This window comes from Chiloscyllium plagiosum, unplaced genomic scaffold (assembly GCF_037043375.1).
Source record: "Chiloscyllium plagiosum isolate Xiang-an unplaced genomic scaffold, Cpla_swu_hap1 HiC_scaffold_15, whole genome shotgun sequence".
Lineage (NCBI taxonomy): Eukaryota > Metazoa > Chordata > Chondrichthyes > Orectolobiformes > Hemiscylliidae > Chiloscyllium > Chiloscyllium plagiosum.
In genome coordinates this window covers 74,212,648-74,235,143 of record NW_028270153.1, presented here as the reverse complement: position 1 = coordinate 74,235,143, position 22,496 = coordinate 74,212,648, and the positions used below count along the sequence as shown (strand labels likewise).

The window sequence follows — 22,496 nt, the reverse complement described above, 5'->3', positions numbered from 1 at the left end:
GGGAGACTCAATTGCTAGGGGTCATAAGTTCAAAGTGAGAGAGGAAAGGTTTAGGGAAGATATGCATGAAAAGTTCTTTACACAGAAGGTGATGGGTGCCTGTAACACATTGTTAGCAGGCACAATAGCATCATTTGAGATGTATCTGGACAGATACATGAATGGGGCAGGGAGCAAAGGGATACAAACCCTTAGAAAATAGGCAACAGGTTTAGATAAAGGATCTGGATTGGCGCAGGCTTGGAGGGCTGAACAGCATGCTCTGTGTTGTAATTTTCTTTGTTCTTTGTACAGAAAATAAGTGTGTTATATCTAACAAAGAAAAAGCCTACCTCCTTGCTATTATTTAGTTTCATTTTCAGACTTTAGAACATATCGTCAGGATTTTATTCTAAATTTCAATTTTCCTATTATCATAGAATCCTGACAGTATGGAAACAGGCCGTTATGTCCCAACAAATCCACACTGACCCTCCTATGAGTAAATCACCCAAATCATCTGTTCCCCTACTTTTACTCCTGACTTACCGTAGACATCCCTGAACACTATGGACAATTTATCATGGCCAATCTACCTAAATTGCACATCTTTGGATTGTGGGAGGAAATCGGACCATCTGGAGGAAACCCATGTAGATATGAGGAGAATGTGCAAACTCCACACAGACAGTCACCCAATGCTGGAATCGAACCCTGGTCCCAGGCACTGTGAGGTAGCAGTGCTAACCACTGAGCCACGATACTGCCCATTACTTTGATACTTTTGTACTAAAAATACATTTACAACAAGAAATTCTTATCAACCAGAATTAAAGATTCCCTCGTGTTAGAGGAGTAGCTGGGACATGTGGCCAGAACGTGAAATTCTAAATGTGTTATTTTCCAATTCCAAGGGGTAAATTTCTCACAAACTTTATTTTTCAATCAACACTTGGTTGCATATTTTGAATTCCACAATGACTTGATGGTTCCTTAAAAAGACATTACATTAAACAGACATGTTCCACACATATCACACGTCCAAATCACCATAGATTCCTAAATGTAAACTAAATTCAAAACATTCCCAGATCTTCAGCTCCAGGGAGTAAAAGCACAAATATTCAACCACCAACAAACAAATGCAGAATGTTACAAGGGGACATAAATTTAAGGTGAAGGGTGGAAGGTATAGGGGAGATGTCAGGGGTGGGTTCTTTACCCAGAGAGCGGTGGGGCATGGAATGCGCTCCCTGTGGGAGTGGTAGAGTCAGAATCTTTGGTGACCTTTAAGCGGCAATTGGATAGGTACATGGATGGGTGCTTAAGCTAGGACAAATGTTCGGCACAACATCGTGGGCTGAAGAGCCTGTTCTGTGCTGTATTGTTCTAAATGCACATTCAAACCAGACAACAAAGAATTAACACTTAGCTCAGTGAACACAGCACCAACTGTTGATGTCTCTCTCTCTGTGACTCAGGACACCTAATTCTTTTAAGTGATCACAATTAAACGTGGCATTAGATGGAAATGGCTGCTCAGTATTTTTTGTGTTGATGGGTGTCATATGGTGTTATTCCCCATGTTAGTTAATTTTAAATTTGAATATTGTTGATTGGATTTTGGGAAAATATAAACAGTCCATGGTTTTGCATTGTCTTACTGAGGTGGCTCTGAGCCTCTTGCAGAGACAAACTGGCTGTTACCAGTTACCTGTTACCAGGGAGAGGGACTTTCCTCTTTAAGTCATCATTTGAGGAGGTTCACCATTCCCATTTTGCTTCGTTCATGGGACAGGATGATAGTTTATAATTCACTGATAGTCATCTGGAGTAGGGTGGTAGTTCTAAGTTCAGATGGAATCCAGGGGCGATGGACCGCCACTGGATTACCTCTAGTCTGGGGGTTTGGGAAGTATCGCATTAGATATATGTTGGGTATGGGATTCGTAGACATCTTTGATGATTGGAATAGGGAACTCACTGGTTCCCTCCGCTCTACGTGCCTGCTGCTCCCTTTTTGTTTGGCTTGCTCAGCTGTCTCTTTCACGTGAAGTTCCCTGTTTAGTGTCTGGCTCAGATTATTTCTGTAGGATGACTGCCTGATGCTTTTATCAGTGAGTCCTGCACCTGCCCCTCAGGGAGCCTGTGACTGCTTACATTGTCTAGATCTTGCTCAGGATGTTGGTAAGGAAATGGCAGGACACAATAATTATCCAGTTCTTGTTCTAACTTTTCATTTTTCTGTACAAGGTGAGGGGCATTAGGTTTATGTCCTTTGGATTGTCTGATCATCTGCTTATAACTTTCTACTTGGTGTTTACCATTTGTGACTTACTGTGGCTTTTCTTCCCTGCATGACTTGCTTCAATGCTTTTCTCTCTTCCCTTCTCAGCTTCCCTCTTCCAACCACTAAATGCTGCCAATTTACCTTCTTCCTACCTCTCCGATCAGGTCTCAATCTCGGAAACACTCCTCTAGACAGGACATTCTTTCTAACTTTAGGGCCAGAGTAATTATAACATTTCCTTGGTCTCGATTCTCTCTTTTCACTCTAACTGGTGGTCTCTAAGCCCACTTCTTCTGGCCATCATATGGGCTCTTAATTCAAGTTCAATCTGGGTGTCTGAGAACCATGTTTAGATTAGATAACTTACAGTGTGGAAACAGGCCCTTCGGCCCAACAAATCCACACAAACCCTCTGAAGAGCAACACACCCAGACCCATTCCCATACATTTACCTCTTCATCTAACACTACAGGCAATTTAACATGGCCAATTCACCTAACCTGCACATCTTTACACTGTGGGAGGAAACCCACGCAGACACGGGGAGAATGTGCAAACTCCACACAGACAGTCGCCCGAGGCTGGATTTGAACCCGGGTCTCTGGCGCTGTGAGACAGCAGTGCTAACCACTGTGCCACCATGTTGGATACGAGCAACTTGTTTTCCAAGTGGCCCAGTTCAAATGTCTTAACCAATTTAAGTGTGTGCAGTGTCCCAACTTCCCCTGTTGAGTTCCCCCAAATTTAATTTCCCAAATAGAAACTCACAAAAACATCAAACGTCCAATTTGATAATACGAAGACATAGCTTGTGGACTAACAAATCTGATCAATTCTCAGACTGTGTTGTTCCCATCTCTTCCCCCACCTCCCACCCCCACTATAGTCTGTGTCCTTAACTATCCCCCAAAAAATTATTTAACAAACAATAAACAAACTAGACAAACAATTAACAGTGGCTCAGTATTTGAATTTGCCGCTGACATGACTTAGAAACAATGATCAATCTGTGAAACTAAATAAATTCAAAGCAACCCATTATCAATTCTAACCATACCTGATTTGCTTCCAGAGTGAAATTTCACCAGATCGGGTCCGTGGGACCGGTTAACAGATAATAAATTAAGCATGGAGATGAGCCTCATTGATAGTAGTACCTGCGCAGAGGCAGACAGGTCAGCAATGCCACGTAGCCAAGGCAAAATCCACTTGGTGAGGGTCGCAACTTTCCGGCTCAGGGTTCCACTTTGGAAGGTGACAGCACTTCCCACTGTTGCTTCTCTGAACAGTGAGTGATCTTGGTGGAACCTCCAAAATAACTGTCAAAGTTTTATACCAACCAGAAACAAGGCTCAGACAATTGATTTATTTGTCCATGGCCAATTTTTATTATTATTTTGCAATGGAGAGAACCTATACATGTAAATGCAGCATTTCCAACAAGTTATTCGAAATAGAGTCTTTTTATAATGTAATCATGGAAAATCTTTAGTAGCAAGCACAGTTAGGATAATGGCCCAGACTGATAGGGAATGAATGAAACTATAGCTTTGCAGCTGTTGTGGGTCACAACTGGTACAGATTACAGAAGCTGTTTTTCTTCCGCAGGGAGTCTGTACTCGCTAAAGACTCATGGATTATGACCAGACGTTGTCTGCTTTGTAATGGTTACTGCTTTTAATGAAACACTTTTGTTGCTAGTAATAATAAATTTTAATCCTTAAGCCAATATATCCTTTATGTTACTGAACATTCAATTAAAGGCTGGAAGCCACCATTCCTCATGCTGGCTTCCAGAATATAGAAGAATAATTTATTCTTCTATACAGACAGAAATCAACTGTTATTAAGGCGATTCCCTTCTTGAGGTTGGGAAGCCTGTAAAACAAACGGATCAAATCTTAAACTTTGCTTCCTGCTCTGAATACAGTCACTTGGTCCATTGAGCCTGCTGTGTCATTCAATACATTCACTGATCATCCACTTCAATGCCTATGCACACTCAATAAGCTTCCACAGCCCTCAGGGGTAGAGAATTCCAAACTCTAGGGGCATGTAATTGGGGGGGGGGGGGGGGGGGAGAGGAGGGCAAAAACTGGGCTGTGCTTGAAAAATAGGGGAGTGCTGACGCAAAACATGAGGTGGGTGCACAAAAATGGAGGAGGGAAACACTTAGGAGCGGTGAACAATTGGGAGGGGATGAATGCCAAATATGTGGGAGGAGGCTCATGATTTTTGGAGTTGTGACAGCTGAGGAGAGCACAATAATTCAGGAGGTGCAAAATTTGGGGACATGAAAGTAGTGGAAATGTGGAGGCTTGCGGAATATTAACAGGGGCTGCAAATTGTCGGGGTCACAAAATTGAGAGATGTTGCATAATTAAGATGACATTTAGAGAGGGCCTTAATTTCAGGAGGGGCTGCAAAGCCTGGGGTGGGTCACAAATTTGGAGGGCTGCATAGTTTCATGGGATACTGCAAATGGGAGAGTGCAATGTCTTTGGGGAGTAATATACGGAGCTGCAAAATTTGTAAGGGCCACAGAACTTAGGAGTGTGAAAAATCTGGGGAAGGCTGCAAAATGTTAGCAGTCACAGAAAAATGGGGGGCTGCAAAACTGGCTGAGGAAACAGCAAAATTGGCGGTGGTTGAAAACATGGTGGGTTGAGCACAATATTTGGAGAGGGGCAAAAATTGGGGGGGTGTACATCAGAATGTTGGAGGGTGCTATATTGTGAGGGGTACAATTTTGTTGTGGGCTAAATGAAGAGTGTAAAATGAGGAGCATACAGATTGAGAGAGGGCACAATATTTGGTTGGGGGGGGGTGGGATACTGCAAAATCTGGGACTTGTGAAATTGGAGGGGGCCACCAGTGCAATACTGGAGGAGCTTCAAACTTTGATGGGCATACAAAATGTAGGGGCAGCACGGTGGCTCAGTGGTTAGCACTGCTACCTCACAGCACCATGGTCCCAGGTTCGATTCCAGCCTCAGGTGACTGTCTGTGTGGAGTTTGTACATTCTCCCCGTGTCTGAGTGGGTTTCCTCCAGGTGCTCCGGTTTCCTCCCACAGTCCAAAGATGTGCAGGTCAGATGGATTGGCCATGCTAAATTGCCCGTAGTGTTAGATGCATTAATCAGAGGAAAATGGGTCTGGGCGGTTACTCTTTGGAGGGTCGGTGTGGACTGGTTGGGCCGAAGGGCCTGTTTCCACACTGTAGGGAATCTAATCTAATCAAAATGCATAATTTGTGAAGGGGCTGCAATACCTGGTGGGATCTGCAAATGACAGAGGAATAACAAGATGCAGTGGAAAAGACAGAGGCAATGGAAAAAATGGGAATAGAAGACCGGGAGAAAAGACATGGTGGAACAAAGCAAAATGGGGGACAAAGAATGGAAAGATTTGCAGATTAAATAGAGTGGGGAGGAAAACAGAAGACAAAAGGAGATGGGAAGAGAAGACTTGGGGGAGAAAAGAGACAGGGGATGAAAAGAAGAAAAATGTGTAAAGAACAGAGAGAAAGACTATACAAGAGTCAGAAATACAAGAAAGAAACAGACTGAAGGGAGGAAGAGATGGAGGGGAAACACTGGGAAAAATGAAACAGAAGGAAAGAAAAAATAAAGTGGGGGAAAGAACAGAGACAAGGAGGTGGAGAGGGAGAGACAGAGAGATTCACAGAGACCCAGTCAGACAAAGAGAGGCAAGCAGACAGAGACAGACAGAGAGAGTGCAAGAAAATTGAAAAACATGCCAGAGAGAGAGAGATAGATTGACGTGAAGGAAAGACATGGAGAAAGTCAGAAGGGGATAGTCACCATTCTCGATGGTTTCTCATACTCCCTTCTCTCCCACGAGGAATAGACTCTGCTTCCAGAGTCTGCTTCAGCCTGGATGGTTTAGGGAGGATAGTGGTGGTGACAGCAGGGTTCACAAATCAAAACTGGCATTGTGATTCCAACAGGACCCACACTATATTCTCTCTCTTGTGCGTGCACGCACGCACACACACCATCTGATACTCACCCCTGCTGCTCCATCCAAATGGCAAAAGGAACTTTGGCTGTGAGGTCTTACCAGAAATACTTTGGGAGGTCTGCCATTCAATGTCTTCCGCTCGCCCCCTCCCCCCCCCCTTTAAATACCAGCCCATCCAGTCAGCTCCCAAGACCCTCTCCCTGGAGCATACCTCCCCCAATTATGCAGCACACTCAGAGGCATATTGGCCGATTAGAGGGAGGGAGGCGGTGAGAGAGAAAGCAGCAGCTCGATAGTTTAGTCCAGACTGCCTCTGTCTGTCCCTCACTTCTACCGCCACCTCACCTCACACACTGGCCCCAGACTTAATATCCACATAGACACAAAGCTGCAATTACAAACCAGCTGCAATTACAAACCAACAGCAGCCACAACACACATTCATTTTGACAATGGAACATAACCTTCTGCAATCAGTGGACACAAATTTATTTCACAGGATTTTCACACAGATGAGTACAAGATGTGAATGGGATTGAAATAAACAAGTCAGTATGCTTACTTTTCATGAGTTTCTCAGAATGAATCAATCCATTTTACAAATGAACAGTGATTATGCAGATCAATCGTACAAATTAATGTAAGCTTATAATACAAATGAACCTGAGTTTATAAAACAGATCAATCCTGACTATATACAGAGGACATTATGTGCCTGTGTGTATCTCTGTATCGGTGTTTGTTAGTGTCTACATGTCTCTATGTGTTGGTGACCATGTGTGTTTCTATGTCTCTTTCGATATATATGTTTCTGTTTGTGTTTTTCTGTGTCCATTTGTATCAGTATGACCAGCTCTGTCTGCAACAGGACACGTTGTCCCTGGTGCAGAATTTGAGTGTGGCTGTGTTTGCCTGTATGTGTGTGTCTCTGTGTCTCTCTGAATCTGGTTTTGTTTGTCTCTGTGTGTCAGCATGTGTGGGCCTAGCTCTGCCTGCAATGAATACAATTTTGAATGAACAAAATAAACGACGATGAATCAGTCACAGTGTCTCTCTCTCTCTCTCTCTCTGGTGTTTAACACAATACAATGCATCCTTCTGCTGGTCTCCCCATGTGACATTACAAACACTACATATTTCCCAATTCCATGACATCTGCTTCCTGGTCTTCCAGGGGGTTAGATCAATCCCCCAACATTTTGATCAGCCAGTCCACCTGGGGACTGGATCAATTCCTCCATCACATTGATCATCCAGCAATACAAGGATTGAATCATTAGTGTCAGCAGTAACAGACCCCAATAAACATGGTTCAATCAGCAGTTAAGCAAGAAGAAAAAATATTATACTGCACTAAAACAGCTCCATGGCAGATGAGACAAAACCAGATCTTCTGGCTGGGAGAGAGGGACACTACATAGATTGCAGGACACATTGAGTGAGCAAATATTATGGAACATCGACCTTCATAAATCAAAATATCAAGGAGACAATCCAGGAAAAGATGCTGACCTTTTAAAAATCTAGTTAGGACAGAACTTGAGTCCAGTTCCAGTCACCATGCTTCACATGTTTGGGTTTTTGATAGGATTAGCTGAAGTAGAGAAATAAATAATTGTTTCCATTGTTAAGGTTTTGGGAAAGAGAAGCAAAGGTGGTGAGAAAAGTTTTATTAAGAACAGCAATGTATGTGAAAAGATGCCATGCCGTCACTTGTGAACTCACTGGTGTCTCAGCAGGTGGGATGCCTGAATAATTCCTTTTGGCACAGAGGGAGCAGGTAGCAACTTCTCACCAGTGTGTATTCGCTGGTGTCTCAGAAGGTGTTGTGAACGGACAAATCGTTTCCCACACTCAGTGCAGGGGAACGGCTTCTCCCCAGTGTGAATGCATTGGTGTCTCAGCACTTCATATCTGCTTTTAAAGCACTTCTCACAGTGCGAGCATTTGAAAGGTCTCTCATCAGTGTGAACCAGTTGGTGTGCCCTGAGGCTGGATAACTGAGAGAATCCCTTCCCATACTCCGAACAGGGGAATGGCCTCTTCCCAGTATGAACTCTCTGGTGTGTCAGCAAATTAGATGATTGAGTGAAACTCTTCCCACACTCAGGGCAGATGAAAGGCCTCTCCCCAGTGTGAACCCGCTGGTGTCTCAATAGTTGGGCTGACTCAGAGAAACCCTTCTCACACATGCGGCAGATGAATGGCCTCTCCCGAGTGTGAACTCGCTGGTGTGTCAACAGCTGAGATGACTGAGTGAAACTCTTCCCACACTTGGGGCAGATAAAAGGCCTCTCCCCAGTGTGAACTTGCTGGTGTCTCAGTAGGTGGGCTGATATAGTGAATCCCTTTTCACACACGTGGCAGATGAAAGGCCTCTCCCCAGTGTGAACTCACCTGTGTCTCAGCAGCTGTGCTGACTCAGAGAATCCCTTCTCACACACGTGGCAGATGAACGGCCTCTCCCCTGTGTGAACTCGCCGGTGTCTCCACAGGCTGGATGAGTTACTGAATCCTTTACAACACACAGAGCAGATGAATGGCCTGTCCCCAGTGTGAACTCGCTGGTGTATCAGAAGGGTGGAGGAGTCCCTGAATCCCTTCCCACAATCAGGGCAGATGACTGGCCTCTCCCCAGTGTGAGTGTGTTCATGTTTCTCAAGGTCAGATGGCTGAGTAAATCCCTTCCCACAAACAGAGCAGGTGTACGGTTTCTCCCCAGTGTGACTGCGTCGATGAATCTCCAGCCGGGATGGACAGTTAAATCCCTTCCCACAGTCCACACATTTCCATGGTTTCTCCATAGTGCAGGTGTCCTCATGTTGTTCCATACTGGATGGTCAGCTGACTCCTCACCCGCACACTGGACAGGGATACAGTTTCTCCCCACTGTGAATGTTGTGATGTTATTCAGGCTGTGGAACTGGTTCAAGGCCTGTCTCCAGTCAGTTCACCGGAACACTCTCACTCAGGCTGTGTAACTGGCTCGAGCTCTCTCCACAGTCAGTTCACCGGAACACTCTCACTCAGGCTGTGTTACTGGCTTGAACTCTCTCCACAGTCAGTTCACTGGAACACTCACTTGAGTGGATGCCTCTTGGTGTGTTTCCAGTCACACTGATGGTTGAAATCATTTTCCAAGGTCAAAACAGACAAGTGGTGAAAGCCAAATGGTTTTCACGTCCTGATGAATTGACTCACTCTCAGATGTTTACGGAATGTTTGTTTGGAATTCTTGCTGATGAATGTGCCTCTGATTCTCTGTTGACAATTTTAAATCATGAAAATGCGAGTATGAGAAAGAACTATTAAAGATGCTAAAGGAGGTTGTGAAATGAAGTACATTGAAAAAGGTAATTTGGGTGAAACACTCCAAAATAGTGACCATGAAAAGTTACTGGATTGTCATAAATATTCAACTAGTTCACGAATGTCCTTCATGGAAGGGGACCAACTACATGTCCTGGGCCTCCACAAGACTCAGCCCTCAAAGAGAGAAGATACAGTGAGAACAATGAGATACTTAAACACATAGCTTCCTCCCTCCACACCACAGGAATAATTCTGACAGATCCTCCCTCCAAGAAACTCAAGACCAGTGTATATGGGATATATACACCTATAAACACTGCTCCCAGACACACTGTCCTCTTGTAGATACATGTCCTTGTTTCTTTCTCACTGTTCTCCAACAATCCTGTTCTGGGTCTGTACGTTGTTAAGGTGCAAAGATGGCCTCTAGTAGAGTGATGTGCTCTTCCTGTCGGGTGTTTAGGGAGAGTTTCCATATTACTGATGATTACGTCTGAAGTGTGTTTGATTGGAATCCTATCAGAACACATGGATCAGTTGGACTGGCAGTTAAGGTAACGAGGAATTTACAGGAGCTAGAGGGTGTGATGGAAGGCAGTTACAGGAAGGGAGAAAAGCCACAGATACAGTCAGGTAGATGGGTTACAGCCTGGAAAGGTAGGAAAGGGAGGCAGAGAGTGCAAGAGTCTCCTGTGGCTATCTCCATCTCAAACAATTATGCTGTTTTGGAAAATGTAGGGGGTGACAGACTCTCAGGGGAATGTAGCATGAACAGCCAAGTGTTTGGTACCTCGGCTGGCTCTAATATAACAAGGGGTACGTCAGGTTCCAGGCAATCGAGTGTGATAGGGGACTCTCTATTCGGAGCCACAGACAACATTTCTGCGTCTGACAGCAAGAAATCAGAATGGTGTGTTGCCTCCCTGGTGTCTGGATCGAGAATATCTCAGAGAGGGTGCAGAATATTTTCAAAGGCGAAAGGGACCAGCAGGAGGTTATTGTATATAATGGAACTAATGACACAGGAAGGGAAAAGGATGAGATTCTGAAGGGAGAATATAGAAAGTTAGGCAGGAATTTAAAAAGGAGGTCCTCAAGCGTATTAATATTTGGATTATTTCTGGTGTTATGAGCTAGTGAGAGTAGGAATAGGAGGATAGAGTAGCTGAGGAGCTAGTGCAGGGGAGAAAGGTTCACATTTTTGGATCATTGGAATCTCTTCTGAGATAGAATTGACCTGTATAAGAGGATCTAATTGCACCTGAATTGGAAGGGGATTAACATACTGGCAGGGAGATTTGCTACAGATGCTCAGGAGGATTTAAACTAGTAAGATTGGGGGGTGGGACCCAGGGAGATAGGGAGAAAAAGATCAGTCTGAGACTGGGAAGAGGAATGAGTCAAACAGTCAGGGCAGAAAGGGACAAAGCAGAGAACAACGTAGGACTGATAAATTAAACTATATTTATTTCAATGCAAGAGGCCTAACAGGGAAGACAAATTAACTCACGACACAGTTAGGAACATGGGACTGGGATATCATAACAATTACATAGACATGCCTCAGGGATAGATAGGACTGGTGGCTTAATGTTCCAGGATATAAATGCTAAAGGAAGGATAGAAAGAGGGGCAAAAGAGGAGATGAACTGGTAATTTTGATAAGGTATAATATTAAAGGCTATACTTAGGGACTATATTCCTGAAACTATGTCCAGTGAAGTTAATTTGATGGAACTGAGGAATAAGAAAGGGATGAGCACTTTCTTGGGATTGTATTATAACACCATCCCCCCCCCCAGAGTCAACAGGAAATTAGAAAAAACAATTTTGCAGGGAGAACTCAGTTATCTGTAAGAATAATAGGGTGGTAATGGTAGGGGACTTTAACTTTCCAAACTTAAACTGGGACTGCCATACTGTGAAGGATTTAGATGGAGAGGAATTTGTTAAGAGCATACAAGAAAATTTTCTGATTCAGTATGTGGATGTACCTACCAGATAAGATGCAAAACTTGACCTACTTTTGGGGAATAAGACAGGGCAGGTGACTGAAGCTTCAGTGGGAAAGCACTTTAGGGGCAGCGACCATAATTCTATTAGTTTTAAAATAGTGATGGAAAAGGATAGACTGGATCTAAAAGTTACAGTCCTAAATTGGAGGAAGGCTCATCTTGATGGTATCAGACAAGAACTTTCAGAAGTTGATTGGAACGCAAATGTTTGTAGGTAAAGGGCAGCTGGAAAATGGGAAGCCTTCAAAAATGAGATAACGAGAGTCCAGGGACTGTATCTTCCTGTTAGGGTGAAAGGCAAGGCTGAAAGGTGTAAGGAACACTGGATGACTAAAGAAATTGAGGTTTTGGTCAAGGAAAAGAAGGAAGCATGTGTGAGATGTAGACAGAGATCTATTGAATCCTTAGAAGGGTATGAAGGTAGTTGGTGTATTGTTAAGAGGCAAATCAGGAGAGCAAAAATGGGACATGAAACAGCTTTGGTAAAAAGGGTTAAGGAAAATCCAACAGTATTTTATAAATACATTAAGGATAAAAAGGTAACTCGGGAGAGAATAGCGCCCCTCAAAGATCAGCAAGGCAGCCTGTGCATGGAACCACAGGAGATAATAAACAAGTATTTTGCATCAATGTTTACAGTGGAGAAGGACATGGGAAGATACAGAATGTGGGGAACAGATGGTGACATCTTGAAAAATGTCCATATTACACAGCAGGCAGTTGGATGTCTTAAAATCCATAAGGGGAAGGCAATGGCCTAGTGGTAATGTCGCTGGACTGTTAATCCAGAGATGCAGGTAGTGTTCTGGGGACCCGGGTTGAAACCTGGGTGAAATTTGAATTCAACAAAAATCTGGAATTAAGGGTCTATAAATCCATCATCAATTGTTGGAAAAACCCATCTGGTTCACTAATGTCCTTCAGGGAAAGAAACTGCCATCCTACCTTGTCTGGCCTACATGTGACTCCAGACCCACAGCAATGTGGTTGACTCTTAATTGCCCTCTGGACAATTAATGCTGGCCCAGCCAGTAACATCTTCATCTCCTGAATGAATTAAACAAAAAGGTGGCTAAATACCCAGGACCTGATCAGGTGTACCCTAGAACTCTGTGGGAAGCTTAGGAAGTGATGCTGGGCCCTTTGCTGAAATATCTGGATCATTAATAGTCACAGGTGAGGTGCCAGAAGACTGGAGGCTGGCTAAAGGTGGGAAGCAAAAGCCAGGAACTACACATCAATGAGCCTGACATCGGCAGTGGGCAAGTTTTTGGAGGAAATCCTGAGGGACAGGATTTACATGTATTTGGAAAGGCAAGGACCGATTAGGCTTTGTGCGTGGGAACTCATGTCTCACTAACTTGATTTGAGTTTTTGGAAGAAGTAACGTAGAGGATTGATGAGGGCAGAGTGGTGAATGCGATCTGTATGGGGTTCAGTAAGGCATTCGACAAGGTTCCTCATGGTAGACTGGCTAGCAAGTTTAGGTTACATGTAATACAGGGAGAAGTAGCCAACTGGAAACAGAACTGGCTCAAAGATGGAAGACAGAGGGTTGTGAGGGAGGGTTGCTTGTCAGACTGGAGCCCTATGACCAGTGGCATGTCACAAGGATTGGCGCTAGGTCCACAGCTTTTTGTCAATTGTATAAATGATTTGGATGTGGACATAGGAGGTATGGTTAGAGAGTTTGCGGATGACTCCAAAATTGGAGTTCGTAGAATAATCAAATCCCTACAGTGTGCCCAACAAGTCCATACCAACCCTCCAAAGAGTAACCCACCCACACCCATTCCACTACCCTATTATCCTAAAATCACCCCTGACTAATGCACCTAACTTACACATCCCTGAACACGATGGCAATTTAGCATGGTCGATTTACCTAACCTGCACATCTTTGGATTTTTGGTGCAAATCAGAGCACCTGGAAAAAATGCTCCAGGCACAGGGAGAATGTGTAAACTCCACACAGTCGTCATCAAAGGCTGGAATTGAACCCAGGTCCCTCGCGCTGTGAGGCAGCAGTGCCAACCACTGAGCCACCATGAGTTGTGGTTGATAGCGAAGAAGGAGTTTAATTTAGATAAATGTGAGGTGCTACATTTTGGAAAGGCAAATCAGGGCTTATGCACTTAAGGTCCTAGGGAGTGTTGCTGAACAAAGTGACCTTGGTATGCAGGTTCATAGTTCCTTGAAAGTGGGGTTGTGAGTACGTAGGGTAGTGAAGGTGGCGTTTGGTATATTTGCCTTTACTGGTCAGAGCATTGTGTACAGGAGTTGGGAGGATATTTTGCAGCTCTATAGAACATTGGTTAGGCCACTTTTGGAACATTGTGTGAAATTCCGGTCTATCTCCTATAGGAAGGATGCTTGAAATTTGAAAGGGTTCAGAAATGATTTACAAAGATGTTGTCAGAGTTGGAAGGTTTGAGAAGCTGAATACGGTGTGGATTTTTCCCCTAAAGCGTAAAAGCAGAAGGGTGACCTTATAAAGGTTTATGAAATAATGAGGGGCATGGATAGGGTCAATAGACAAGGTCTTTTCCCTGGAGTGGGGGAGTCCAGAACAAGAGGGCATCGGTTTACGGTGAGAGGGGGAAAGATTTAAAAGGGACCGATGGGTCAACTTTTTTTAAAAAATGCAGAGGGTGGTCCATATATGGAATGAGTTGCCAGAGGAAGTGGTAGAGGCTGAGACAATTGCAACATTTAAATGGCACCTGGATGGGTATATGAATAGGAAGGGTTCAGAGAGCTATGAGCCAAGTGCTAGCAAATGGGACTCGATTAATTTAGGATATCTGGTCAGCATGGATGAGTTGGACCAAAGAGTCTGTTTCTGTGCTGTACATCTCTATGACTATGAACTCCTCACTAAACAGCACTGTGGGAAAACTGTCAAAGCTGCACAGCAGTGAATGCTGGCCTCTTTCACCTTGTTCATATTCCCGCCAGAAAATTCACTGTCAATTTGATTAGAACTGTCGCTAACAATTTCTTTATCAAAAACATACTTTATTCATAAAAAAATGAAATCTTTCTGTACATACACAATTAGTAAAGCAGGTCTGATTTAGACTGTTTTTACATGGAGAGGAAAAAACAAATATTGGGCTTGGACTTTCTCAATAGTTAAGAACGTAAATGCATTTCTGAATTATGCTGGGTATTTGAGGCACTGGGAGGGTCTGATAACTGAACAGACCCCTGTTGTACTTTGGCAGAAAGACATCGGGCAGTGGACTTTCCCCACTGCACCTTAGTGCATCCTGCAGCACGTAGTTTTGGACCTTGGAATCTGACAGTCTGTAAGACTTGGTCAGGGTCAACCTTTTCACCTGGAAGATCAGCACGTTTTGGGCAGAGCAAGGGCATCTTTCACTGAGTTGATGGTCCTCCAGGCGCAGTTGACATTTGTCTCAGTGTGTGTCCCAGGGAAGCGACTGGAGAGCACAAAGTCATGCCTCACGGAGCTTCAGGACACACCTTGACATAAACCTTTACATTTTCCTCCAGACTATGTTCGTAAAGGCACATTCCAGCAGGAGATGTACAACAGTGTCATTCCCCGTGCAGCTGCGTTGATGGCAGTGTGCAGAGAGTCTGGGCGTGTATGAAAGATTTCACAGCTGCTGTCCTTCTCACCACCAGCCAAGCAACATCCCTGGACCAGGCAACAAGGTGCCCTGCCAAATGACTGACAGTCTGTTCAAGGAACCACCTGACAAGATCTCCCCTCTCCTTTTCCCGCAGCGTCTTGAAGAGGTTACGTGCTGACCATTGCCTGATGGACTTGTGGTCAAAGGTGTTTTTCTTCACAAATTTCTCCATGACAGTCCAACTACTTGAAGCGTTCCACGGCAACGAGCCTGCTCTACCCTTTGTAACACCAAGGACTGGTAAAACTCAGTAAACAGTGACACTTGGTGTTTGCATACCGAAAGTCTACACACAGCTTGATGCAGAGGACATGGAAAATAAGGTTGAGTTGGCATGGCTTTGTCAAGGAAAGCTCATACTTTACAAATCTTTTAGAATTCTTTGAGATGATAACGAACAAGTTAGACAAAGAAGAGCCACTGGATGTGGTCTATTTGGATTTCTAGAAGGCCTTCAATAAGGTGTCACATAGGAGGCTGCTAAATAAGATCCCATGGTGTTAGCGGCAAAGTTTGGATTGGCTGACAGGCAGAAGGGGGAGACTAGAGATAAAGGGGTCTTTATCAGGATGCTGAGGAGAAAGTGAGGTCTGCAGATGCTGGAGATCAGAGATGGAAATGTGTTGCTGGTTCCTGAAGAAGGGCTAATGCCCGAAACGTCGATTCTCCTGTTCCCTAGATGCTGCCTGACCTGCTGCGCTTTTCCAGCAACACATTTCCATCTTTATCAGGATGCTAGTCAGTGTCTCGTGGAGTTCCACAGGGGTCAGTTTTGGGACCACAACTATTCACGTTATACATTAACAATCTGGATGAAGGAACGGAGGGCATTGTTGCTCAGCTAGTGGTTGACACAAAGATAGATGGAGGGATAAGGTAGTGTTGTGAATGTAGATAGGCTGCAGGAGGACTTGGACTGATGGAGAGAGGGCAAAACAACAGATCGAATACAATGTGCCAAAGTGTGAGGTTAAGCACATTGGAAGGAAGAATAGAGGCGTAGACTACATTCTAAACAGGGAAGGGCTTCAGAAATCTGAAGCATGAGAAGACTTGAGTCCCAGTTCTCAATTTGCCTAGAGTTAATATGGAGGTTCAGTTAGCAGTGAGGAAGAGAGATGCCATTTTTACTTTTATTTCAGGAGGCTGAGAACACAAGTGCAGAGATGTACTGCTGGGACTCTTGTAAGGGTCAAGTCTGATCGCATTTGAAGTATTGTGAGCAATTTTGGGTCCTGTATCTAAGGAAGGATGTGCTGGCATTGGAAGGAGTCCAGAGATGGTTTACAAGAATGATCCCAGTGATTAAGGGCTTGCTGAAATTGCACAGCACCTGGAGTACTGTGTGGAGGTGTGGAATACATCTCTGACAAATGGATGTTCTGGCTATGGAGGCGATACAACAAAAGTTTACCAGACTGAATCCTGGGATGCAGGACTCACGATGAGGATGAGAGTGATAGCATATGGTATGAAGGACAGAATGAATTGGCCAGAATGAAATTCATTGCAGTTTAGAAGACTGGGGGAGGATCCCTCAGAACTTAATGAAATTCTAACAGAAAACACAGTATAAACGCAGGAAGGATGCTTCAATGACTGCAAGTCCAGAACCAGCAAGTCACAGTCTAATGCTACGGATTATGCCTTTTAGGACTGAGATGAGAAAACATTTCTTCACATGGAGACTGGTAAGCCTGTAGACTTCACTGCCACAAAAAGCAGTTCAACCCAAAATATCGAATTTTTCCAAGATGATACATGTAGTTCTAAAGGCTAAAGAGATCAAAGGGTATGGTTCTAAAGTGGAAGCAAACTGAGTAAAATGATCAGCCATGACTATACTGAATAATGGAGCAGGATTGAATGCAATAATGGAAGATTCCTGTTCCGATTTTCTGTTTTTATTCTGCTAAATGTGAGATATAAAAACAAACTAATTGTAAATGTCACAAATATCAGCACTACCTTACCATCACTGGAGGAAAATCCTTTAACTCCTTACCGAGCAGCTTCACTGTGCGGACTGCAGCAGTTCAATAAAGTCAAGGAAATGCAGTGATTTCTAAAACTTCTGGACTGATAGGTCTGTTTCTCATTTTGTATCCAGTTTTCAAATTGTTGAATGTTCTGAGAAAAGCAATATAGTATGTAGGAAATAAGAATATATTTATTGAAGTTTATTGCAATTACTTACATTCATTGCTGACTTTGAAATTGGATGAAGTTTTACCGGTTTGTGTGCAATGCTTGGGTAATGAGTTGTTCAAAGGTTTAGTATCAGTTGATTGAAACAATTTAACTGACAACTTACATGATTTTTTTTTCCTTATTTAATACATCCCTTACCTGTGTCTGTCAATCTGTCAGCAATGCCAAATCAGCCACAATTCTATTGAATGGTGGAAAAGGCTCAAAGGGCCAATTGGCTTAAGTTCCTATTATAGATGGGTCTTCCAGGAGACTGTAGAAAGAGCCATAACCAGTTAGACAGCCGGAGTGAGCGCATTCCGCTAACTGCGGAACGACCTTTAACCTCGACTAAAATAAAATCACACCACATTCAGCTGACAGAAACTATGGACGTTCTGTCCATTGGATTAGTGTTTATCTGATCATCCAGCCAGAAGAGACAGACATCGCTACACTATGGAAATCCTGTGGAAATATCAGGACATTGACAGGGATACAAATGCCCACCTGAGCTGGCCACCCATTGGTGCAGGACAGACCATTCAGCTGCTGCATGCGCAGGAAGGATTCAGTTGGACATCCAGCTGTTTAAACCCCGAGGGGGTTACAGGAGCTGGATTCTGGTGGGATTGCTGGTTTTTTAATCACATTCAGCTTCATCGCCCTTCATATTGCACTTTTCCCACAGTAAGCCCTCCATCCCACCGGGAGTAACCAAACAAATCAGCAAGGCCCCACACAGACACATTTGGAGATGCCGGTGTTGGAATGGGGTGTACAAAGTTAAAAATCACACAACACCAGATTATAGTGCAACAGATTTAATTGGAAGCACAAGCTTTCGGAGCGGTGCTCCTTCATCAGGTGGTTGTGGAGTACACAATTGTAAGACACAGAATTTATAGCAAAAGTTTACAGTGTGATGTAACTGAAATTATACATTGAAAAATACCTCGACTGTTTGTTAAGTCTCTCATCTGTTAGAATGACCATGTTAGTGATTTACATATGAAAGAAGTGAAACTATTTTTTTTAAAAGTTACATTCTCAGGTTAACTTTAACAATTGGTGTCAGCCCAGATAATATGCTGAAGGTATTATTCCCCTGTGTGCTGTTGTCTGTGCCATAATGTTTAGACTGATTCTAATCTAAAAAAAAAGAATTAACAGAGACTTACAAGGATTCATGCAGTTTTTGAGCAAAGTACAATGTCTGGGGTGGGGGTTGTGAGTGTCTGTGAGAGAGTGTATACGTGTGTGAGTGTAAAAGGTCTAAGTCTGTGAGAGGGTGCATGTGGGAGTCTATAGGAGTGCTTGTGTGTCTATGTATAGCGTAATGGTGGTCACCTGTAGTATGTAGGAAATAAGAATATATTTATTGAAGTTTATTGCAACTACTTACATTCATTGCTGACTTTGAAATTAGATGAAGTTTTACCGGTTTGTGAACAACTGCAAGCACAAATTCATCCCACAAATGTGTGTGTGTTTCTAAGGTGGGGCTTTTTGAGTGTCTGCAAGAGAGAATGTATTTATGTGAGCGTGAGTGTAAAGGGGTCTAAGTATGTGAGAGGGTGCACGTGAGAGTGTGTATCTGTAGGAGAGTATGAGAGTGTCGGCGTGTCTATGTATAGCGTAATGGTGGTCACCTGTAGTGTGGCGTGAACCCAAGGTCCCGGTTGAGGCCCTCCCTATGGGTACCGAATTTAGTGATCAACCTCTGCTCAGCCACTCTTCGCTGCTGCCTGTCCCGAAGTCTGCCTTGGAGGATGGTCACCCGAAGGTCCGAGGTCGCGTATCCTGGACCGCTAAAGTGTCTCCAAGGCGGGGGGGGGGGGGGGGGGGGGGGGTAGCACTCCTGTCTGTTGATTGTTGTGTGGTGCCCATTCATCTGATTGGTGAAACTGAACAGAGGCTACGGCAACGGATGAATGGGCACCGCATAACAATTGCGACAGGAGTGCTCCCCTCCCTTGGAGAACACTTCAGTGGTCCAGGATACGCGACCTCGGACCTTCGGGTGACCATCCTCCAAGGCAGACTTCGGGACAGGCAGCAGCGAAGAGTGGCCGAGCAGAGGCTGATCACTAAATTCGGTACCCATAGGGAGGGCCTCAACTGGGACCTTGGGTTCACGCCATACTACAGGTGACCACCATTACGCTATACATAGACACACACACACAGGCAATCCTATAGACTCCCACATGCACCTTCTCACAGACTTAGACCCTTTTACACTCACACACTCTCTCACAGACACTCACAAACCCCCACCCCAGACAGACAGACACACACACAAAAACACCAACAAACCCACATGCACACATACACGTTTGTGGGGTGAATTTGTATTTGCAGAGTTACATTGTACTTTGCTCAAAAACTGCATGAATCCACGTAAGTCTCTTAGCTCATTTTTTTAAGATTAGAATCAGTCTAAACATTATGGCACAGACAACAGCACACAGGGGACTAAACCTTCAGCATATTATCTGGGCTGACACCACTTGTTAAAGTTAACTTGAGAATGTAACTTTAAAAAAAAAGTTTTGTGATTTAGATATGAAAGAAGTGAATGGTCATTCTAACAGATGAGAGACTTAACAAACAGTCGAGGTATTTTTCAATGTATAATTTCAGTTAAATTTTTGCTATAAATTCTGTCTTACAATTGTGTACTCCACAACCACCTGATGAAGGAGCACCGCTCCGAAAGCTTGTGCTTCCAATTAAATCTGTTGCCGCACTATAATGTGGTGTTGTGTGATTTTTGACACATTGGCTCAGATCGGGAATGGCGAGAGTGGAAGGAAGGGCGGGGCAACATACAGCACCGCCCACTCAGCGACGTCATTGCACTAACCGCGCCTGCGCACTCCACAACATGGCGGCCGTAGACCAGGGCCTGATTCTGGGAAGAAGCTTGAGGCTCTTTGTGGATTAAATCGCGGCCCCAGATAAACCATGTTTGGGGACGGAGACTGGGAAATCATGAAACCTTCTCAGCGGAATACTGTGTCTAATGGTCCCCTCCTCTTTAACCTTCGCTCACCGCCTGTGGATATGGAGACGAACATTCCTTTCTGAAGCAAACAGGACGCTAGAAGTACACAGCAAGCCATTCAATATCCGGAAGCGGAGAAGTCGACGTTTCCGGTAAAATCCCGATTTTGCGGCACGTAGGCTGACGATTACAGTTTGCCATGCGCATGCGCCAGCTGCTGTCTGTCTCACTGATGACATCTTACAACCAGTAGGAAGCGAATAGCGGGCGGGAGAGTCGTAGTTCTGCAGGCCTTGCAGCCAATTAGAGATAAAGAGGGGCGGGATTGTACCCTGACCAATCGGGAAAAGGGGCGGGTTCAACCCCAACGGCTGTGGCTGGGAGGGGCGGGGATAATCCTTTAGCCAATCGGGGACATGGAAGGTGAAGCTGCCGCTGTGACGAGAGCATGCGCCGTAGAGGAGCCGCATGTTGTGCCCTGGAATGATGGGAGGAGTGATTTCTGACCACTCTGGAAACAACACACTCTGAAGGAAACATGTATAGATCGCCACTTCCAGCTAGATCTAACAGAGCCACGCTGTGCACCTGCATCACACCATCATCGGCCTTTCACTGTGCACTTATTCCTGATGGAGGGCTCTTGCCTGAAACGTCGATTCTCCTCAGATGCTGCCTGACGTGCGCTTTTCCAGCACACACTCTCCATTCTGATCTCCAGCATCTGCAGTCCTCACTTTCTCCAAGGTAAAAGATTTCCAAGATTATTGTGACTGGAAAAGCCGTGAATGATTTGAAATCATGTGCAGAGCAGGCCCCGAGGGTGTAAGTGGCTATCACAGACATTCTGGACCTTCCTGGGGGAAGCAGGACTGGAGGCTTGTCACCAACAGTGTTCCACAAGGATAGGTTCTGTGTCCTTTTTTGTTCGTCATTTATGTAAATGATTTGGATGAGAATATAGAAGGCATGCTCAGTAAGTTTGCAAATGACGCCACTTGTCCTTCAGTCCCAACATGCTCCCCTCCTGACATCCCCATGGCACTGACTCCTGCTACCACCAAAGATGTTCCGTCTGCCCATTTAGGTCCTCATTCCTCAGTATTAAAGAGCCCAATATACCTTTCAGGTGAATCAGCACTTTACCTGCACTGTTTACAATCTAGGTAAAAACAATGACTGCAGATGCTGGAAACCAGATTCTGGATTAGTGGTGCTGGAAGAGCACAGCAGTTCAGGCAGCATCCAAGGAGCAGTAAAATCGATGTTTCGGGCAAAAGCCCTTCATCAGGAATACAGGCAGAGCGCCTGAAGGGTGGAGAGATAAGTGAGAGGAGGGTGGGGGTGGGGAGAAAGTAGCATAGAGTACAATAGGTGAGTGTGGGAGAGGATGAAGGTGATAGGTCGGTGGGGGGGGGAGGAGGGTGGAGTGGATAGGTGGAAAAGAAGATAAGCAAGTAGGGCAAGTCATGGGGACAGTGCTGAGCCCCATATAAATTGATGTGTTTATTGATGCAGTTTCGATTAGAATGCCAAGCCCTTGCGTGTCTCTGTTTGACATGTCCAAGGATGGATGTGTTGTCCCAGTCGAAATGGTATCCTTCTTCATCTGTATGTAAGGATATTGGGTAGTGTGTTTTGGTGGCTAGTTGGTATTCATATATCCTGGTGCCTATTTTTCTGCCTGTCTGTCCGATGTAATGTTTGTTACAGTCCTTGCATGGTATTTTGTAAATGACATTCGTTTTGCTGATTGTTTGTATAGGATCCTTCTGATTCATTAGGTGTTGTTTAAGTGTGTTGGTTAAGTGTATGGGCTATCCTGATGCCAAGAGGTCCGAGTAGTGTGGAAATCAGTTCAGTGACATCTTTGATGTATGGTAATGTGACTAGAGTTTCTGGGTGTGTTGTGTCTGCTTGTTTGGGTTTATTGTTGAGAAATCAGTGGACTGCTTTTATAGGGTACCTGTTCATCTTAAAATGCTGAATTAGTATTTTTCTTCAGTTCGTAGTTCCTGGGTGCTGCAGTGGCCCCTTGAAATAATGTCCTGCTG

The 22,496-nt window shown here is 44.4% G+C and overlaps 1 pseudogene across 1 annotated transcript; it reads right to left on the bottom strand.

Moving 5' to 3' along the window:
• Window positions 1-6,700: 6,700 nt before the first annotated feature.
• On the bottom strand, window positions 6,701-20,555 carry LOC122565125 (uncharacterized; annotated as a pseudogene). The gene is made up of 4 exons (XR_015759626.1): window positions 20,491-20,555; window positions 17,592-17,706; window positions 17,216-17,372; window positions 6,701-9,514 (listed from the first exon to the last, which is right to left on the bottom strand). The product of XR_015759626.1 is annotated as an uncharacterized LOC122565125 (transcript).
• Between the last annotated feature and the right edge of the window lie 1,941 nt (window positions 20,556-22,496).